A 22,198-nucleotide genomic window follows, 5' to 3' on the forward strand; every position below is an offset into this window, starting at 1 on the left:
CATGGTCCGGTTGGGGAAAGACAAAGGGGGGTCGGGGGACTGTGATCTCCCTGTGGGTAGCCTAGTCCCAGATAAAGTGCCAGTAGTGCTGTCCCCAGAGTGTCTATGAATTTCCCACCCCATCTCATGCCACTGCGCCATCCACACTGCCATAGCGTTGCCCACTGCTCAGGAATCGGTGTAGATGTGGATGGGCCAAGTGGTGTTCTGTAGGGTGAGGCCCACCGCTGCCAGCTCGGCCAGCTGACAGGAGCCACCCACCCCTTCTTTACTCAGGATTTTTCCCGTGGTGGGGTGAAACGCTTCTGCCAAAGACTCCATTCGGCGGTGGTCTCCCTCGCTGAAACCTGTATTTCAAGGACACCTGCCTGCTTGGGAGCGAGGGACAATACTTGAGATCCGTGAAGTTCTGGGTGCTAGTTTTATCAGTAGGTGCTTTTAAGCTGCAGCACCTTGATAGCCCTCCTGGGACCCAGGTGCGATTAGTGGGGCAAAGGTGCTTCGAGCACCTTTTAAACTGTGGGGGTGGGGGGAAGGGGGTAGTCCTAGTAAATCACCAACCCAGAGATTTAAGGGGGAATCCCACCCTGCGATGAGGCGGTAAGTAATGCATCACACAAGCTCGTCTTCCCCATCCCTCCCACCAGCTGTCAGTCTCCCTCCCACCGTTATTCGCACTCCATCCTGCGGCAACTCCTTCCCCATGGCAGTGACCTCACACCCCCTGATCATGGCACCCATCTCTCCCCCCTTCTCCACCCTGGCCCTGGCAGCGACCCCCTCTCAACCCCCCACCCCGATCATTGCAGACACTTCAGCCAGGGTCTGCATCAGTGCATAACAGAAGTAACCAGGTTGGCCATTTTACTGTTCAAGCTCCTGGTTGATGCGCCCTGGGTAAGTTTAACTGGGTTCCCTGACTACCTCTGAGATAGGGCATAGACCCTGTTGACTTTGGATGACGATGACCAGGTCAGACCCTTTCAAGCTGCCTTGTGAGTGGGGTGCTAACTGGGCAAATTGCCAAGTTAACCCCATTTTACAAGGCAGTTCAAAAGCACCTAGTGGGGACAGCAGAGTTTAAAATGTTGCCTCTGGCTGACTCTAGTATCTGCCTGTGTCCCGAGAGCCAATGAATGCCCAGGAAATGGCCTTCATGTGCAAGCCCCTGAATCTTGTGCATATTAATGGCCCCCCCCACCCCCCGCCCCCGTCTCAAAGGAAAGCATTAATAACTGAAGAAGCCTCAGAGACAATGGTCTCAGACAGTCCATGGGTAAGGACATCATCGATGTAATAGGCAATTGACACCTTGGGAGGGAAGTCAATGGATTGTAGATCTCAGGCGATTAGGCTGTGGCAGATAGTGGGGCTGTGGAGGTATCCCTGAGGGCGTCTGCAGAAGGCACACCGTTGTGCATTCCATGTGAATATAAATTGGTCCCGAGATTCTGGATGCAGGGGGATGGAGATGAATCCATTTGCTTGGTCAACCACCGCATACCAGGGCTTTATCTGGGTGGGCAAGTACATCCTCCACTAAGGTGATAATGTCTGACACAGCAGAGGCCAACTGAGGGGGGGGGGGGGAAGGAGCACCATTTTATTCAACTATTGGTAGTCCACAGTAATCTTCCAGGTGCCATCCTTTATCTAGAATGGCTAGACAGGGCTTTTGAAGGGCTCTCCCGTAGGAGTCTGCACAGCCTCTGTGATATCCTGGTGTGTCCCCGGGACGTGGTATTGCCGTGTATACGTTATTTTGAAAGGGGGGGGTCTAACTAAGGGTTTTCTCTTAGCTGCCTCCACTGCCACCATTGCCCGTGCAATCCTAGTTGGTGTGGAGGGACTGTCCCCGTAATAAGTTGATGCCCAAGATGCACTCAGGGGAGGGCACAGAGGACCATTGCGGGTCCGGGGCCTGGTTCCCAATGGCCAGGCAGATGGTGACTTCCTTTGTGGGCAGGAGGGAGTCTCCCAGCCCCTCCATTGGGGTCCCCCTCCACCCCGTGGGATAATGGTGTGCTGTGCGCCCGTGTCCACGAGCGCCAGCCAGTGCTGTATGTTGCCCTTTCCCCAATGTGCTGCTACAGAGATGTGTGCCCTCAGATACCCCAGGCACGAAAGGGTAGCGGAGTGCACATGCAGGGGACCCTGGCCTTCATCCAATGGGAGGATGGGGCTGGCATGCTGCTCACACAGGGTGAGCGCAGACATCTCCTGCAGCAGCTGCTGCCTGATCTCAGTATTAATCGCTGGGGAGATGGGGTCAGGTGGGGCGGTGGGGGCGACAGCGAAGGCTGGCTATGTGGTGCACGGGGGTTGCTGATGGGGTGACCTCTGGTCAGCGTACATACAGGTTAGGTGTGGGGACCCCAGCAATGCTGCTGGGGTCCACCCCAGTGCGCAGCAGGTTGAAGAGCCACTTGCACGACACAGGGGAGCTCAGGTTCCGGGTTCTGCACTGTTGATTAGGGCGGGCGCCTCCAGCAGCCTATATTCCAACCCTTCCAAGAGGGTGATGGCATCCTGTACTGTCTTCCCTGTGGTGGGCCCCACAAGAGGCAGGACAACTGACTTCAGGTTGGGGGCTGCAGTGGTTATGAGGTGCCCCACGAGCACACCGATCACCCTCGTGTTTTCGATAAAGTTCTGGTCATGGGTCCCTTCATATATCCTTTTGATCAGGGCCCTCTCTCTGATGACCTGGGTGCCCTCCTCTACCATGACCCAGTGTGGCCACCCATGGAGGTTCCACTCAGGACGAGTGGGGTACTGAGCCCGTATGGTCATGACTATGCGCTCCCAGAAAGATGACCTGTTCCAGATCCCCTCCGGTGGCAGCCGCAGGGCATTATTGACTGTCTGAGATTTGGAGAGGTTCCCCAGGGCAATAGATGGCAGGATCCCCCAATCAGAATAGCAGGGAAAGAGGGCAGGAGCCCAACAATAGAGTGGGGAGAGTGAAACGGGAAGGAGTTCAGGCTGCTGGGAAAATCCCCATCAACACAACAATCCTTCAACCCTTGGCCTCTGGAACACCGATCCTTCGGCCTATGTGTCTGTACCGAACAGGAGGCCCAAGTTACACTAAACTGCTGCTCGCACATGATCCACCTCACTCCGTATTCTTGGGTCTATCAAGAACCACCTACATCTGGCAGTCCATTCCACTCACCGGTCTCTGGGTAAAAATATTTGCCCAGAACATCTCTCTTAAACTTCCTTCCTCCCACACCCACCTCACCTTGAGCCAGTGGTTCTCAACCTTTTCCCTTCACTCACATGGCATTGGTGTTCTGTGGTTAGTAAGGGATCAGTTAAGGTGTTACATGAGTGGAAAAAGGTTGAGAACCACTGCCTAAGACACACATCCTTTAGTGTGTGACCCTTTTACCAAAGGGGAAAGTTGCTGACTGTCCATGGTGAACACTAGCCCCCACCCCCCCCCCCCACCTGTGTAAACTCAATGGTGTCCCCACAGACCGGAGACCGGAGAACTGGTGAACTCCTTCCTGCGAATGGTCTCTCCTGGTATGAATTCTATGATGGGCCTACAGAGAAGAGGAATTGGCAAATCCCTTCCCATGCTTGCTGCAAGAAAAAGGTCTCTCCTCGATGTAAACGCGCTGTTGTGCCTGCTGACCGGAGGAGGGAGAGAGCCCCGACCTGCACAGAGAGCAGTGAAAGATTACTCCTGGGTGTGAACTCTCTGGTGCCTCAGCAGGTTGGTAGATTTAACAAATCCCATCCCACACAGGGAGCAGATGAATGGTTTCTCCCTAGTGTGAACCCACTGGTGTAACCGCAGGTTGGAGGACTGAGAGAACTTCTTCCCACACAAGGAACAGGTAAACGGCCTCTCCCCGGTATGAACCCGCTGATGTGCCCGCAGACCGGAGGGCTGAAAGAATCCCTTCCCGCACAGGGAGCAGGCAAATGGTTTCTCCCCAGTGTGAATTCTCTGGTGCCGCACCACATCACAGGACTGCGAGAACCTCATGCCGCATAAGGAGCAGGTGAATGGCCTCTCCCCGGTATGAACCCGCTGGTGTACCCGCAGGCTGGAGGGCTGAGAGAACCTCTTCCCACACAGGGAGCAGTTGAATGGTTTCTCCCCAGTGTGAATTCTCTGGTGCCGTACCACGTCGCAGGACTGTGAAAACCTCATCCCACACAAGGAGCAGGTGAACGGCCTCTCCCCGGTATGAACACGCTGGTGAACCTGCAGGCCAGAGGGCTGAGAGAACCTCTTTCCACACAGGGAACAGCTGAATGGTTTTTCCCCAGTGTGAATTCTCTGGTGCCTCAGCAGGGTTGAGGGCTGAGAGAACCCCTTCCCACACAGGGAACAGGTGAATGGTTTCTCCCCAGTATGAACCCGCTGGTGTACCCGCAGACCAGAAGGCTGAGAGAACCCCTTCCCACACAGGGAGCAGGTGAATGGTTTCTCCCCGGTGTGAACCCGCTGGTGCACCTGCAGGTCAGAGGAGCGAGAGAACCTCTTCCCACACACAGAGCAGGTGAATGGTTTCTCCCTGGTGTGAACTCGCTGGTGAACCTGCAGGCTGGAAGGCTGAGAGAACCCCTTCCCGCACAGGGAACAGGTGAATGGTTTCTCCCCAGTGTGAATTCTCTGGTGCCTCAGCATGGTGGAGGAGTGAGAGAATCCCTTCCCGCACAGGGAGCAGGTGAAGGGTTTCTCACCGGTGTGAACTCGCTGGTGTGCTTGCAGGCTGGAGGGCTGAGAGAACCCCTTTCTGCACAGAGAACAGGTGAACGGTTTCTCCCCGGTGTGAACCCGCTGGTGCACTTGCAGGTCAGAGGGCCGAGAGAACCCCTTCCCACACAGGGAGCAGGTGAATGGTTTCTCCCCGGTGTGAACCCGCTGGTGAACCTGCAGGCTGGAAGGCTGAGAGAATCCTTTCCCGCACAGGGAACAGGTGAATGGTTTCTCCCCGGTGTGAATTTTCTGGTGCCTCAGCAGGGTGGGGGAGTGAGAGAATCCCTTCCCGCACAGGGAGCAGGTGAAGGGTTTCTCTCCAGTGTGAACTCGCTGATGTGCCTGCAGGCCAGAGGGCCGAGAAAACCCCTTCCCACATAGGGAGCAGGTGAAGGGTTTCTCTCCGGTGTGAACCCGCTGGTGCCTCAGCAGGTCAGATGATCGAGAAAACCCCTTCCCGCAGACACTACATTTAAAACCTCTTTTCCCAGAGTGGGTGTTCTGGTGTTGCAGGAGGCTGGAGGGCTGGGTGAACCCCTTCCCACACACGCGGCAGATGAATGGACCCTCCCCAGGGGGAACACACCTGTGTTCCTCCAGGTTCTTGGAAGTTTGAAAGTTCTTCCCACAGTCAGAGCAGGGGATTGGGCTCCCCCTAGTGGGAACACACTGGTGTTGCAGCAGTGCATCAGAGCTGGCGAAACCCTCCCCACACTCGGAACAGGGGAAGGGTGGATCCCCAGGGTGTGCACAGGGATGGGATTCCAATACGTCCACAGGAAGCCCCTCCCCACCACACGCTTCACCCTGGAGAGTTTGATCTGCCGTATCACTGGTCACCTGACCCTCCATGTCGGCCAATCGGCTGAAGTCCAGTTCACATACTCAGCGGGTGTAGGGATTCTCCGTGCCGTGATCTCTGTGATTCTTATCCACCAAGAAATCTGGCTGATACTACGGTCTAGAGGAATCCAGTCGGAGGGTCAGACCACAACGTGGCGTTGTCTGAAGCTTCCTGTCAGGAAATGCGCCGCTTTCTTAACCCTGTGAAGAGAAGATGGCAAGTGAGAGGGAGTCAGGCATTCTCTGCAGCCAATGTTCCAGGACAATGCACCCTGGACATATGGTTAGTAACACGACAAATTGTGGAGTGTCCTGAACCATGACGAGGATCAGTACAGACAAGTGGGCACGTGGTGGGTGAAATTTAGCACAGAGAAACAGGCGTGATATGTTTTGATGGGAAGGAGGAGAGGAGACTAACTCTGGAGACCAAGGAACTGAATTTGAACCCAGGATTTACTGTTACATGGGGATTAGTTTTACAAATCACATTTTAGTAAACACGTGATGATCAGAGGGAGAACGCAGGAATTAGTACAATTTTTTATATGGCAGCTTTTATTTTGGAGGACGATGACCGCATTTTTACCCAGAATCCTCATTAGTCCAGAAGCTGCTCTGTTTATCGCCCTCAATAGCGTGCACGTAAACGCATCCCCACGTCAACTTTACAATGTGACATTAACCAATTGGCAGCTTCCAACCAATCAGAACTACTCAAACCACCAAGAGTCACATTGGAGACCTGTCACTCAATCGCTATCACCCCATGAGACACCGTCCAAGCGTTAACCTCTACCACCATTCACTCAGTGCGCACCCGCATATCCCCCATTACCCGCACATCTGCCCTGGTCCCCTCCGCCCCCACCTACCACCCCAGCAGCCTCCACATCCAACACATCCCCTCCGCCGTTTCCGCCACAAACGCTTTTCACATAGCCACTTCATTCCGGGACATTTTCTCCTTTTTTTTTGGAACATGTGCTCGGAAACAGAATGGGGGTGTCATTCCAGTCCCGTCTTTTTACCGCAAAGGGACATAGTAAAATTCCTGGAACTCCTGCAGTGTAAACTACACTTCAGTCATTTCAGGACCAACTCGGCTAATTAATATGACATTGCGATGACATCTGATGCATAAAATGTGTGACATTTCAGATTTGAAAAATGGAAACCAACTGTCAGTTCACAGCATCCAACGACCATGATATCTGCCAACTGGAGTGATTCTGAGATTCACGAGCTCCTCACCAACCATGGGGAGAACGAAATCAATGGCCACGTAACGGGCATGGTGAGGGATGGACTGAAAGTAGATCGGGTAGCATTAAAAATGAGAGAAAGGGGGTTTAATCACAAGGCCCAGCTGCTTAGATAATTAAATGCCCATGTAGGAAGTATCACCAGGTCAAGGACCACAATGTGGAGTGGCAGGGGGCGATTGAACTGGCTGTATTTTGTACTGCGTTATGCCATCTGGAGCATGCCATTCAGCACACCCAGTAACACCAAGGAGCAAAATTGACGAGGTCATGTGATGCAGAGAGAGGAGGAAGACGTGGACCCTAAAAACTCCCAGACCATAGAGGCATGAATAAAGTCCCAGTCTCCTTAATCTTCCTCTGTACCCTAGATGCTGTAAGCCAGGCAACATCCATGTAAATCTTCTCTGCACCCTCTCCACCTTATCTATATCCTTCCTATAATTTGGAGACCAGAACTGAGCACAATACTCCAAACCTGGCCTCACCAATGCCTTAAACAGCCACAGCATCACTTCCCAGCTCCTATACTCTATACTATGATATATGAAGGCCAGCGTACCATATGCCTTCTTAACTAAGAAAGGAAAGAGTTAACAGCTAGTGATAGTGTAGCTAGGTTTTGGAACATTCTAGTAAGGTGGGCAGGCAGTTCAAAAGGACCAATTAGCATGACGACCAACTGCAGGAATTTACTCTGAACCAATCAAACGAGCAGGTCTGATAAGAGATTGTCAATCATCTGTAGCAATAGAATTTGTACTTAGTAGCAATTGCACCGGGTAAGAATGTATTGTGTGAACTTTTTTGATTGGGCCAAATGCAACTCTGCCCATGTTTGAACCAAAGGAAAGCTTTGAAACACATATTCAGTTTTATCTGCCAGCTTTCACAGTGAGATCATCTCTGTGAGGTTCTGTGCAGATAACTCACAATTCTGCAGCATAAAGGAAGTCTGACCAAGACGAAAGTTTCGGTAACGTCATTTCGTAGAGTCCACTGAAAGAACCGGAATTCACATTTTGGTGTCAGAAGTGGGGTTCCAAAGGCTCTGCAGATCCTTGGCAGATGGAACAAAGTGGAGTGAGTTTGTACACACCAGGGATTTGGCCAGCTGAGCAGGTACATCTTTTATCTTCTCGTTTTCCCTGCTCTGAACGAACCACCTCTGCGTGATTCTGTGGCCAGGGACTGAGAGACCAGATGGAATTTAACAGTGGACAGCGAAAGGTCAGACTTGAGTTAAGAGTTCAGGGAACTCGGCGGTACAGGACCGTTCTTGAGAAGGAGCTCCAGGAGCTCGGATAAGGTCAGGGACCTTATGGGTAATGGTATGGATATAGTGAGTGAACAGGGTTCACCAATACAGATGATGTGTGAGAAATGTCTGGAAGATGAGAAAGTTATATTAAGATTTTCGGGGGGCTTTGAATAGGAGATTAGGTAAAATTGGGATAATGAATTAATAAAAGAGGCAGAACAATTGATTTGGAAACGTATATTAAATGAGAAAGCTAGGAATATAATAGGGAAATGGCGCCTACTGGCACAAGAAAGAAAGAGATAAACTTGCAACTTGGCAGACTAACGCCATAAAATTGGGCTCGCACTGACAGAGGGGAGGGCATTAAAACCTGTGGAAGTCCTCCAGAAAGAATGTGCACATAGAAAAGGACAGGAGGTTCGGAGAATTGATCAGGAAATCTGCACAGTGGGGTGTGGTTTATCTTGTATGCAGAATAATGATGTCATCTTTTAGTTCAATCTGTTTTCTTGAGTGTGTAAAAGTTGATGCATCCCTTTGTTGAATAGAGACCTCTGGAGACTGCTTTCAAGGCTGAAAGCAGTAAGGTTTCTCTCAGGTTAACTTGGTGTCTAATACAGAGCTAACTGGACCAGTTCTGTGTGCTGTGTTCTTTGCATCGGGTAGTGGCAGTTTCAATGCATTTGGCAAGCCATCCAGGAGTCCAAGATTGAGGAATGCTTACTGAATGGTGTCAGTGACCGGCTGAACTAGCATCTAAAGATTAAAGAATGGGCCCACGGGACACTTTCCTGTTTTTCTCTTAAGGTGTTAGATCAATTGATCCCTCCCTCCCTAGAGCATAACTTTAAAAGACTCCAGATGAACTACGAGTGTCGCATCCCAAGCACACAGATAATAAGGGCTTGAGGATTTGCTTGGTGAAAAGATAAAAGTACTGTCAAACTTAACATGCTGTCCTAGTTCTGACGCCCTGCCTTAGACTGGTTGTTAAGAGGGGAAATCCCCACACAAAGGTCAGAACCCTGAAGAGGTGCAATAAAATGTTGGAAATTAGTGATGCGGGGAACCCGGGACAGCCAATGTATTATTTATATCTGAAGTATGGTCAAAATTTAAATTGAACCATGAGTTGCACAACTCAGAAAAAGGTAGGAATTGAGCAGGAGGCCAGGAATGGGCTGGCCAGGTACATTTATGGAAGAGAAAAGGGACCGGCCCCATTCGTGTTCCAATTACACGAAGCAGGAAGAGAAATTATAATGGTAGTATTACAGCCGTGGCAAAGAAACTAATGTGAAGAAAAATATAAGATCTGGAGAGATAATTGGAGCCACAGGCGAGGAAACGTTGGGGATCTCAATGACATGTCCGGAATATTGCTTGTATTCAAAGTAAATTAATCCTGATTGGCAGATCTTGCCCTGACTGGGCCGTATATTTATTTAAGGCTGAAATTAAACTTTTCTCCAGATGTGTGTGGAGGAAATTTGATGATTTAAAGCTTCACAATTTGCTTTTATTACAGTCTCTTACAACATTATAGCTGACACAACTTTACTGTCTGCTCTGAACAAATGGCTAATTGCTGTTCTAAACCCCCACTCTGGCTCCTCTGTCAGTCTGCAGTGAAACTACAAGATGGATGAGCTAAGCAGTGTTAATTTTTTATATACATGTAGATTGGCTAAGGATGAGTGGAATAGGAGAGGCACGTCACTAATCTAAGAAATCATACAAAGGAAAGAATGATTATCTGCCGACAGCATGATCCTGGTAAAGAAACTGAATGCCTCCCATTTGAGTGTCTATGGATTGATTTTATAGAATTAAGTGCGTAACTATAAGTATTGTCTTGTTATTAGTGATTTGCCTGGGTTCTTAAAGAACAAACTGACTAAGTTTTCAGCAGAAACTGGGTTGAATTGGGGATTCCAGTGGTTCCACTGCTCCCGTTAACCTCAGCCAGCAGGAATAGTGGAATGTGCAAATTTTAAAAAGTAAACTGGCCAAATTGACTGAGGAAACAGGGCTAAAAAGGGCTACCCCTAGCATTGTTTTAATTGCTGATCACACCGCAGGCTAAGTCAGGGCTATCTGCTGCAGAGATGGTCCCTGGACAGCCAATACGGACATCTTGGCGAGCAAAGCCCGCACCACCAGTAGGGATGGATTTATTATCATTAGGTGAGGACATAAGCAAATTTTTGAGAAATCTAACTAAAATTTTTTTGAGAGATGCATTCATAGGTAAAACAAACACACCTAAAGGAGGCTGATCCAACAGATCAAAGTGGTGAACATCCTGATGTCAAACCTGAGAATTATATTCTGGTAAAGAATTGCATCGGAAAAAATTGGGAACTCACTGGAAAGGCTAATTCCAGGTCCCAGTAATAACACTGACTATAGTAAAGCTTGAAGGACAGCCTCAGTAACAGACTGAAGGAAAAAGGCCCTGCTAAGACATTAAGATTTTTATTATAATAGAATGAAAGAGAGACGCCAATGTACAACACAAGAACTTTATTGTTATACCTCTTGTACTCCTGAGATTTGAACTGAAGACCGGAGTCAAGACTGAAAAGAGGCGGGGGCATGGCCTGATGGCAAAGGAGGAAAAAGTGTAATTCCATATTCCCCCAGTTGGACTAAAAAATACCCAAATTTAAATACTTGGAAAAGTTTTAAAAGTTTGTTTTGAAGTTATCTGAATGTTTAAAGACTGTAATGGCAGCTAATACAAAGAAATTGAAGACACTGATTCAGAAGAAACTTCATTTTAAAAGTTCAGAAGAAGTTTTAAGGAAAGACTGGATCGTTACATGGATAGGAGGGGACTAGAGGGGTATGGACCGGGTGCTGGTCAGTGGGACTAGGAGGGTGGGGATTTGCTACAGCATGGACTAGTAGGGCCGAACTGGCCTGTTCTGTGCTGTAAGTGGTTATATGGTTCCAAGCAACTAAAGGTGTATAGAAAGCCAGCCACACTTATTTGATCAGAGAGGCAGTGTGACTAGAGGAGGTTGCCAGGGTATATGCTTTACAATGCAATCACTTCTGAATTAACACAGCCAGCATATTTCTTAAATAACAGCTACCCCATATGCTTTGATGGTCCGAGATGGGGATGTGGGATGGTAAAATTGAAAGATAATTTGCCTTGTTTAGAAGGTACAAAAGGTAAGAAGGAATGCAGTGGTCATTGGGGACTCCATTGTCAGAGATACAGACAAGAGATTGTGAGCCAGATAGGTATACTCGCATGGTGTGCTGCCTCCCTGGTGCAAGGGTACGGGATATCTCAAATCAGGTCCAGAGTATTCTGAAAGAAGGTGAGCAGCCTGATGTCTTGGTACATGTGGGTACCAATGACATAGATAAAAAGAGGGAGGTGGTACTAAAAAAGGATTACAACGAGCTAGGACAGAAGCTTAGAAACAGGACCGCCAGGGTGGTGATCTCTGGATTGCTACCTGTGCCAAGTGCAACTGAGGACAAAAATGGAAGGTTAAGACAAACGAATGTGTGGCTGAGGGGCTGGTGGAAAAGACAGGGTTTTGGCTTCTTGGACTATTGGGATCTCTTTTGGGGAAGGCATAACCTTTACAAGAAGGATGGGTTACACCTAAACCCAAAAGGGGTCAATATATTGGCAGCTAGGTTTGGTGCAGCTGTCGGATGCGGTTTAAACTAATTTGGCAGGGGGATGGGAACCTGTATGACAGGGCAAAGGACAGGAAAGATAAAATAGGAAAAGTTAGGTTAGGCAGCGAAAATTTAAAAAATCAGAAAGAGCAAGGAGGGTGAGGAAAGCAAATCTGAAGGCTTTATATCTTAAGGCAAGAAGCATTCGGAACAAGGTAGATGAATTGGCTGTGGAAATTGAGTCAAACAAATACGATTTGATTGGGATTACAGAAACATGGCTACAAGGTGGGCAAGCCTGGGAACTTAACATCCCGGGGTATACAATATTTAGGAGGGATCGGCAAGAAAGAAAAGGGGGTGGGGTAGCTTTGATGGTGAGAGAAGGGACCAACACGATTGACAGGAAAGATATTAACTCGGAAGATGCGGAATCTATATGGGTAGAACTGAGGAATAGCAAGGGGCAGAAAACGTTAGTGGGGGTGGTATATAGGCCTCCAAATAGTAATGTAGAAGTGAGGGAAGGCATAAAAAGAGAAATTAGAGAAGCATGCAATAAGGGAACAGCTGTCATCATGGGAGATTTTAATTTACATATAGATTGGACTAGTCAAATTAGTAAAAATACAGAGGAGTAATTCCTTGAAGGTTTACGGGACAGTTATCAAGACCAATATGTCGAGGAACCAACTCGGGAACAGGCCATTTTAGACTGGGTATTATGTAATGAAAAGGGGCTAATCAGCAATCTTGTGTGAGGCCCTTTGGGTAGGAGCGATCACAATATGATCGAATTCTCACTCGACATGGAGAGTGAAGAAATTAAAACCGAGACTAAGGTCCTGAATTTAATTAAAGGGAATTATGATGGTATGAGAAGGGATTTGAGTAAGATTGATTTGATTGGGTGGTGTTTATGGTGGGGGGGGGGGGGGTTGATGGTGGACAGACAATGGAAAGCATTCAAAGATCTAATGGAAGAATTGCAGAAATCGTTTATACCATTTGGCATAAAAATAAACCAAAAAAGGTGACTCAACCGTGGATAACAAGGGAAATTAGAGACAGCATTAGGTCCAAAGGGAGAGCATATCAATTGGCCAAAAAAAGTACCAAATCCGAAGACTGGGAACAGTTCAAGATGCAGCAAAGGAGGACAAAGGGATTAATCAAGAGGGAAAAAATAAATGACGAAAGTAAGCTTGCGGCAAACATAAAAACCGACTGCAAAAGCTTTTATAGATATGTCAAGAGGAAAAGATTGGTGAAATCCAGAGTAGGTCCCTTGCAGTTAGAATCAGGAGAATATATATTGGGGAATAAGGAAATGGCAGACCAATTAAATTCTTACTTTAGTTCTGTTTTCACAAGAGAGGATACAAATAACCTCCCAAGGATGTTGGGAAACATAGAGACTAATGCAAGGGAGGAACTGAAACAAATCAGTATCTCTAAGGACATGGTCTTGGGGAAATTGAAGGGATTGAAGGCCAATAAATCCCAAGGGCCTGATAATCTACATCCTAGGGTACTTAAAGAAGTGGACATTCAGATAGCAGATGCTTTAAGAATTATTTTCCAGAACTTGATAGACTCAGGATCAGTACCCATGGATTGGAGGGTAGCTAATGTTACCCACTATTTAAAAAGGGGGGTAGAGAAAAAGTGGGGAATTATAGGCCGGTGAGCCTTACATCAGTAGTGGGCAAAATGATGGAATCCATTATTAAGGATGTAATAGCGGAGCATATGACTAGCAGAGAAGGGATCGGACGGAGTCAACATGGATTTACGAAAGGTAAATCGTGCTTGACAAATCTATTGGAATTCTTTGAGATGGTGACAGGTAAAATAGATGGGGGAGAGCCAGTGGATGTGGTGTACCTGGACTTCCAAAAGGCCTTCGATAAGGTCCCGCATAAACGACTGGCTTCCAAAATCAAGGCTCATGGGATTGGGGGCAAAGTATTGATGTGGATTGAAAACTGGCTGGCAGGTAGAAGACAGAGAGTTGGGATAAATGGCTCGTTTTCTGAGTGGCAGGCGGTGACCAGTGGGGTGCCACAGGGATCTCTACTGGGACCCCAGCTGTTCACAATTTACATTAATGATCTGGATGAGGGGATTGGATGTAATATCTCCAAATTTGCAGATGACACTACGCTAGGAGGGATTGTGTGCACTGAAGAGGGGGTCAGGAAGCTCCAGTGTGATTTGGATAAATTAAGGGACTGGGCAGATACATTTAGAACCGAGATTAGGAGGAATTTCTTTAACCAGAGGGTGGTGAATATGTGGAATTCATTGCCACAGAGAGCAGTAGAGGCAGGTTCATTGAATATATTTAAGAGGGAATTAGATATATTTCTTCAGTATAAGGCAAATGCACGACAATGTGGATAAATGTGAGGTTATCCACTTTGGTAATACAAACCGGAGGGCAGATTACTATTTGAATGGCAATAGATTAAGAGATGGGGAAGTGCATAGAGACCTAGGGGTACTTGTACACCAGTCTCTGAAGGCAAGCATGCAGGTACAGCAGGCGGTTAAAAAGGCAAATGGTATGTTGGCCTTCATATCAAGAGGGTTTGAGTATAGGGATAAGGATACCTTACTGCAACTGTACAGAGCCTTGCTGAGACCCCACCTGGAGTATTGTGTGCAGTTTTGGTCACCTTATCTGAGGATGTTCTTGTGAGAGATGGGAAAACTGATCTAAAATTATGAACATGAAGGAAACTAAAATTCATACATCAGTTAATGGCTGTAACCAGTACAAACAGGATGAACTTGGGGATTAGGATGCAGGAAAGCAGAGTCAGCACGATTAACATAAGAATCTTCTAGTCTTTGTGACAAGACCATAAGACTAAGATAAGGAGTGGTAAGGAACAATAGAATGTAGGAAGTTGAGGTAGTCTGGATCAGATAAGGGTCTCCTAGCCCTGGACAGAAGTACCAAGTCCTACACTTCTAATTAGCTAACCTTACACAGATTTATACATATGAAATTAGCCAACCCTAGACAGGATGAGCCAACTCTGCATATCAAGAGACTGTAGCCCTGAGAATCAGGAAGGTGTGAATAAGGACAATAACATGAAGGGACACCGACAGGATACCCCCCCTGGTCCTCCAAGTATTCTGAAATTGCACGTAGGCAGGCAGGATTGCCTAATGCCAAACCTCTCCAGCAGGAGGCAGAAGAATGTAAGGGGGAGGGTATTCCTATACTGAAATCAACTGTATAAAAGTTGGGTGAGCCCCAGTATATGTGTGTATTCCCAGGGTAAGGGGAAGCACCCAACTTTGCATTGTTGTAAAATAAATGTTCTTTGTTCTCAATTTTTGTCTCGAGCAATTTCTTTAAAGGTACTTCTATTTCTAACATTCTTGCAATGGAGGGAGTGCAAAGGTGATTCACCAGGCTGATACCTGGAATGGCAGGAATAACTTATGAGGAAAGATTGCGCAATTTGGGATTGTACTCCCTGGAGTTTAGAAGATTGAGAGGGGATCTCACAGAGACATATAAAATTCTGGCAGGACTGGACAGAATGGATGTGGAAGGGATGTTTCTAATGGTGGGGGAGTCCAGAACACGGGGCCATGGTTCGAGGATAATAGGCAAACCATTTAGAACCGAGATGAGGAGGAATTTCTTTACCCAGAGGGTGGTGAATATGTGGAATTCATTGCCACAGAGAGCAGTAGAGGCAGGTTCATTGAATATATTTAAGAGGGAATTAGATATATTTCTTCAGTATAACTGAATTAGGGGTTGCGGAGAGAAGGCGGGGACGGGGTACTGAATTTTAAGATCAGCCATGATCTCATTGAATGGCGGAGCAGGCTCGAAGGGTCGAATGACCTACTTCTGCTCCTATCTTCTATGTTTCTATGTTTAACACTGCTGGGAACATGATTATGAGATTAAGGAAGGACACTTCTCATGCACTTGTTTAAGGAAGGAATGTTTGAATTTAATTCAAGGAACTCAGGTAGTTTGTGGGGATGCTGCTGGGGAAAAACAATGGGAAAAATAAAGGGTAGGAAAAATCAGCCTCTAACTTGCTAAGAGAGAGAGATCCCAGACAGTGGTATAACAAATGTACTGAGACCCCAGCACGTTATCAGTTAAAGAAAGCCTCTGTGTTACAGGAAACAGCGTCCCTGCCTTGTTTGCCATTGGGATGTTAGGACCTCTTGTCGTCCCATGCCCAGAAAATAGGAGTCAGAAGACGGATCATTCCCAAGGAGTGTCAAAGAACCATAACGATCCTGTTACCCGAGGATCTGACATTGGATGGCGAATCCTCCGCTCCATATCCCTTGGAAGATCGGCTGTGGTGGTGGCTGCCAAGAATCGCAATCATCTCATCTGTGGCTTAACAGTGTTGAGAAATGTGACAGTGGTGGGGTTGAAGGCTGTTCATTGAGAATTGGTAGAATCGAGGCTTTTCTCACAACAAATCAGACATGCGGTGGATTATCAGTTTGCTACTCAGGGTGGTGTATACTCGATTATACGGAATAGGTGCATTACAAAGGTTGCAGATGATTCTTTGGAGGTGATGCAAGATATCCATAATTAGATAGGGACCGAGGGGCAGAATGGATGGCTTGCTTGGTTAACATGGAGGCCCATGAGGGATCATATATCTTGCATGCAATTGTGATGTTAGCTAATTATAAACCAAAAGACAAAAGTTAAGAAAAGGAATGTAGTTTTAAAGTAAATTAAAATACAAAATGGAAGCCTGATGTCTAGATTGAGAAGAGGCTCCATGAATGATAAGGGAGAGAAGACAGAAGAAATATACTGAAAGGATATAATTTGTTTATATGTTGCAGGATTTGTTCTTTAACAGGACGGGAAGCCTTGGGAATTGCGAAGGATGCAGAATGGATTAATTATATTTTTTTATAACCAACAGAGATTTATCAATTATTCCAATGATGTATTGAGTGCCCTGGGAGAACAGGTCGATGTGACCAGCAAAATGACATGGCAGAATCAACAGACTTTGGAACTGGTTAATGGCTAAAGAAGGAGGAGTCTGTATTATGTTTGGCAAACAATGTTGTTCCTTTATTCCTAACAACACAGCTCCAGATGGTTCCTTTACTCGGGCTATGAATAAACTTAAGAATCTGCGACAAGAATTAAAGGAGAATGCTGGTTATGGCCATCGTTTCTTTAACTGGTTACATGCGAACTTTGGACTTTGAGGTTCATAGGTTACTAAGTTGTGATGAGTGTAGTAGTCGTGTTAGTAATTCTTCTTTTGACTGTATGCAGCTTGTTGCCACGCATTAAGAATTTATTTATTTTTTGACTTGGTTAAGCCCAGCTGCCCGTATGATGCTGCAAAGGATGGAATCAGTGAAGGTTGAAACTGAGCAGTGGGAGGAGGAGATACAGGCTCAGATAGAATTGGAACTTTGGGAAGCTGAGTGTTGGAGACTGGGGAATATAGATGAGTATGGGAAATAGGCAGTGAGGAAGTGGCCGATGGTGGGTTAGGGTCGAGTGTGCAATATCCCTTTTGTTGGGATATGCCGCTTATAAACCACGACTGCTTAGGGAGTTGTGATTAAATCACAAAAGGGGAATGAGAAAGGAAAGGGTTAACAGCTAGTGAGAGTGTAGCTAGGTTTTGCAGCATTCTAGTAAGGTGGGCAGGCAGTTCAAAAGGACCAATTAGTACAACAACCAACTGGAGGAATTTACTCTGAACCAATCAAGTGAGCAGGTCTGATAAGAGGCTGTCAATCATCTGTAGCAATGGAATTTGTACTTAGTAGCAATTGCATTGGGTAAGAATGTATTGTGTGAACTTTTGATTGGGTCAAATGTAACTCTGCCCATGTTTGAACCAGACAAAGGGAAAGCTTTGAAACACATGTTCAGTTTTCTCTGCCAGCTTTCACAGAGAGGTTCTCTCTGTGATGCTCTGTGCAGATAACTCACAATTCTTCAGAATAGAGGAAGTCTGACCGAGACAACAGTTTCGGTAACGTCATTTCATAGAGTCTACCAAAAGAACCGGAATCCACATCACCACCCTGTCTACATGGGAATCCACCTTCAAGGAATTCTGTACCATAACTCCAAGATCCCTCGGTTCCTGCACATTCCTCAATGCCCATAACTGCAGATGTCCTATTGTAGCGGGCGCACAGCACGGTAATGCAAACCGCCACCATCAGTTAACAGACTTACCTGACACATCACGGGCTAGCAGTGCTGGGTGCCAAAGTACACCGAGTGGATGAGATGAAGCCCCTGCTAAAGGCGTGGAGCGCTAATGGCTCATAGCTTTAACCTGTTGGTCCTATGGACCAGCAGCTGTTCACCAATGAGCTCATTAAAAGGCAGGGAATAAAATGTCTGTGTATGTCTGCAATAAACCAGTCTTGAGTTGACTACCTTTGTGTGTGTTTGCCTTTATTTAGTAGCATCTACCGTAGTAGCCGCTACAAATTGGTGACCCCGAAGTTAAAATTCAATGAATTTGAATCTTTATGGAAAGGGAGGAAATTTCAACAGGCGGCAACAACTGACGCCGCCACGACGGTTAATGCAGTTGGACTTCACTTGCCTCCTTTCTGGACACATCAGCCTCCAATTTGGTTTCTTCAAGCTGAAACCCAGTTTCGTCTTCGGGGTATAACAGCGGAAGACACAAAATTTTGGCATGTCATGAGTACATTGGACGCGGCCACTGCATCGCGAGTAAGTGAATTTATTGCTCATCCTCTGGCAAAAGACCAGTACACTAGGTTCCACCAGTTTCTTCTTGACACATTGGAACTTACTAGGCATAAGCGTGGCATGTGTCTTTTGAACATGGAAGGCCTAGATGACAAGAATCCATCAGACCTGATGAATGAGATGCTGGTCATTCCCATTGTCTGCTTTTCGAAACCTTATTTCTGTCAAAACTTCCAGCTCGCGTTGCCATACCCATTAGTAACATGGATTTCTGCCATCCCCATGATGTAGCTCGAGAGGCTGACAGGCTCTATCATACTCCTATACAAGAGTCTACCCAAATACATCCAGTTTTTGTAGCAGAAGCATCTCCCGCATCCTACTAGCCTACTGTATCTACAGTCCAATCCAAGAAAGAGGAACGTGCTGATGTCCATCGAGAGTGGTGTTTTTACCATCGCCACTGGGTAAAAAAATGCCCATAAGTGCGTCCAGCTATGTACCTACTACAAAAACAAGTCGGAAAACGAGAGAGCCGGCTGCCAGTAGTGGCCTCGGCAGCTGCCGTACATACAGGCCTATTGTATCTTCAGGATGATGTGGGTAAGCGCAAATTCCTTGTAGACACAGGTGCTGAGCTTAGTTTGCTCCCGCCGACCTGTTTTGCAAGAACAGATAAAAAAACGCCACTTGACCCTGTGAGCGCGAATGGAAGTTTTGGCACTAGACGAGTCGCAATCGGAATAGGTGGATTCATCAATAGTTCCATTGGAATTGTGTCCTCTCTTATGTCGCTCAACCCATTTGGGTGCGGATTTTTTACATTCCCACGACTTATCGGTAGACGTAAAACACAGAAAATTAGTTCACGCCACCACCTTTCAGACATATCCACTGGCGTGCATCAAGGGGAGAGTTTCACAGCTCTGAGTACATATGTTACACAAGGACAATTATACTGCTCTACTCAACGAATTTCCCTATATTTTCACCCCTAACTTCATTGCCTCAAGAACAGCCCATGATGTGTCTCATTACATAAACACATCAGGCCCACCGGTCCATGCCAGGGCTCGTCATCTGGCGCTTGATAAATTGCAGCAAGCAAAGGCAGAATTTAAAGCAATGGAAGAATTTGGTATCATACGACGCTCAAACAGCCCTTGGGCCTCACCTTTGCAATATGGTACCCAAGAAGACAAGTGGATGGAGACCCTGCGGCGACTACTGTAGGCTAAATGATGTCACTACACCCGACAGATACCCAATTCCACACTTTCACCGCCCATCTGCATCATTGCCGCATATTTTCAAAGATTGATTTGGTTAAGGGATATCATCAGATACCGATTCATGAGAAAAATATTCCCAAGACAGAAATTATTACGCCGTTTGGTCTTTTTGAATTCCTCAGAATACCATTTGGCTTAAAGAATGCCACGCAAACCTTTCAGCGGCTTATGGATGCTCGAGGCAGAGATTTAGACTTTGTGTATATTTACTTGGACGACATCCTTGTAGCAAGTCAAAATGAACAAGATCACTGCCTGTATTTGCGCCACCTTTTCCAACAGCTCCAAGACTTTGGTCTGACAATTAACCTTGACAAGTGTCAATTTGGCAAGTCAACCATAGAATTCTTAGGGCATAAAATTACAGCAGACGGCATATCTCTGTTATCAGGCAAGGTAGACGACATCTGTACATTCTCCAGACCTGTCACCATCAAAGGGGTACAGAAGTTTTTGGGAATGATAAACTTTTATCACAGATTTATTCCTTGGATTGCTGACATTCTGAAACCCCCATCTCTGCTCCAAACAAAAACATTACCTGGACTGCAGAGGAAGAGGCTGCATTTATGTCCGCCAAAGAGGCATTAGCCAAAGCAGGAATGCTTGCGCATCCAAATCCTGAAGCTGCTTTGATGCTTAGCACAGATGCCTCGGGAACAGCTGTGGGTGCAGTTCTGGAACAATACGTTAATGGCTATTATCAGAACCTTGCCTTCTTCAGTCGTCATCTAAAACCAGCGGAAATGAAGTACAGCGCCTTTGATTGAGAACTATTGGCACTTTATCTGGCTATAAGGCACTTTCATTATATCTTGGAAGGTCGACATTTTACCATATTCACAGACCATAAACCGCTCATTTTTGCCTTTAGCAAAGTCACAGATCCCTGGTCGGCAAGACAACAACAACATTTATCCTACATTTCGGAGTTTACTACATACATACATCATATTTCGGGAAAGGACAATCTGGTCGCAGATGTGCTCTCTAGATAAAGTGTGTGCCATCTTCAAAGTGGAGTCAACATTGCTGAACTAGCTGTGGCACAATCCACGGATCCGGATATACAGGTATACAGTACAGCTATTCTGGACTCGACATTCAACAGGTGGCACCACAACAAGGTAGTCTAGAATTCCTTTGTGATGTATCGTTGGGCTATCCTTGACCATTGGTCCCATTATCTTGGAGATGCCGTCTTTTTGATGACATTCACAATCTATCACACCCATCCATCAGGATTTCAGTCAAAATAATGTCAAACAAGTACATGTGGCATGGGCTGAAAAAAGATGTCGTGCAATAGGCATGAACGTGTATATCCTGCCAATCTGAAAATTCAACACCACTCAGGCACCCCTGCAGCCTTTCCCAACAATACACAGAAGATTTGAGCATGTGAACGTGGATCTGGTTGGACCATTACCAGTATCACAGAACATGAGGTATATTCTCACAGTAGTAGACCACTTCACACGCTGGCCAGAGGCCATTCCATTACAAGTGAGTGATACTGAGGTATGTGCTAGAGTGTTCATCTTAAATTGGATTGCTAGATTTGGAGTGACTGCACACATAACTTCAAACCGTGGGCCACAGTTCACTTTGGCGTTATGGGCTTCCTTGGCTCGTTTTTGTGGTACACAGTTGCACCACACTAATGCGTACCATCCGTAGTCCAATGGCCTGGTGGAACGTTTCCATCAACAACTTAAATCTTCACTGAAGGCCCAACTTAGCATCCCCAACTGGGTCGATGAACTACCTTGGGTTCTACTAGGAGTACGAACAGCTCCAAAAGAAGATCTGTCTGCATCGTCTGCAGAATTGATGTATGGTACAGCCCTCGTATGGTTCCAGGAGATATTCACTTCACAAGCAATTCAGACATGGACATCCTGCAACAACTCCGCAAGGGTATTGCTAACAGCAAACCATCCTCTACCAACTGGCCTGGCAAACCTAGGCAATAAGTGCCCCAATCACTATTAAACACTGAATTTGTATTCGTACGAAGACAGATTCCAGGGGCACCGTTACTAAAACCATATGAAGGACCATTTCATATGATTAAGAGAGATGGAGTGGTATATATATTAGACATTGGAGGGCATCCGCAGCTATTCAGCGTGGACAGACTTAAACCCACCCATAAGGACTCTACTTCATCAGTTCAGTGCCCTCAACCCAGGCGACGTGGATGTGAAGCATATCTAGCATCTTAAGTTATGGTGACGATTCTGGGGGGGGGGGGGGGGGGTGATGTAGCAGGTGCACAGTGTGGTATTATGAACTGCTGCCATCAGTTAACAGACTTACCTGACACATCGCGGGCTAGCAGTGCTGGGCGCCAAAGTACAGCGAGTGGATCAGATGAAGCCCCTTCCTAAAGGCGCGGGGCACCAATGGCTCATAGCTTTATCCTGTTGGTCCTGT

At 46.7% G+C, this 22,198-nt stretch overlaps 1 pseudogene; it reads right to left on the bottom strand.

Moving 5' to 3' along the window:
• Positions 1–22,198, bottom strand: part of LOC138736099 (zinc finger protein 585A-like) — a 120,435-nt pseudogene that overhangs the window by 65,555 nt on the left and 32,682 nt on the right.

This window comes from Narcine bancroftii, chromosome 1 (genome assembly GCF_036971445.1).
Source record: "Narcine bancroftii isolate sNarBan1 chromosome 1, sNarBan1.hap1, whole genome shotgun sequence".
NCBI lineage: Eukaryota > Metazoa > Chordata > Chondrichthyes > Torpediniformes > Narcinidae > Narcine > Narcine bancroftii.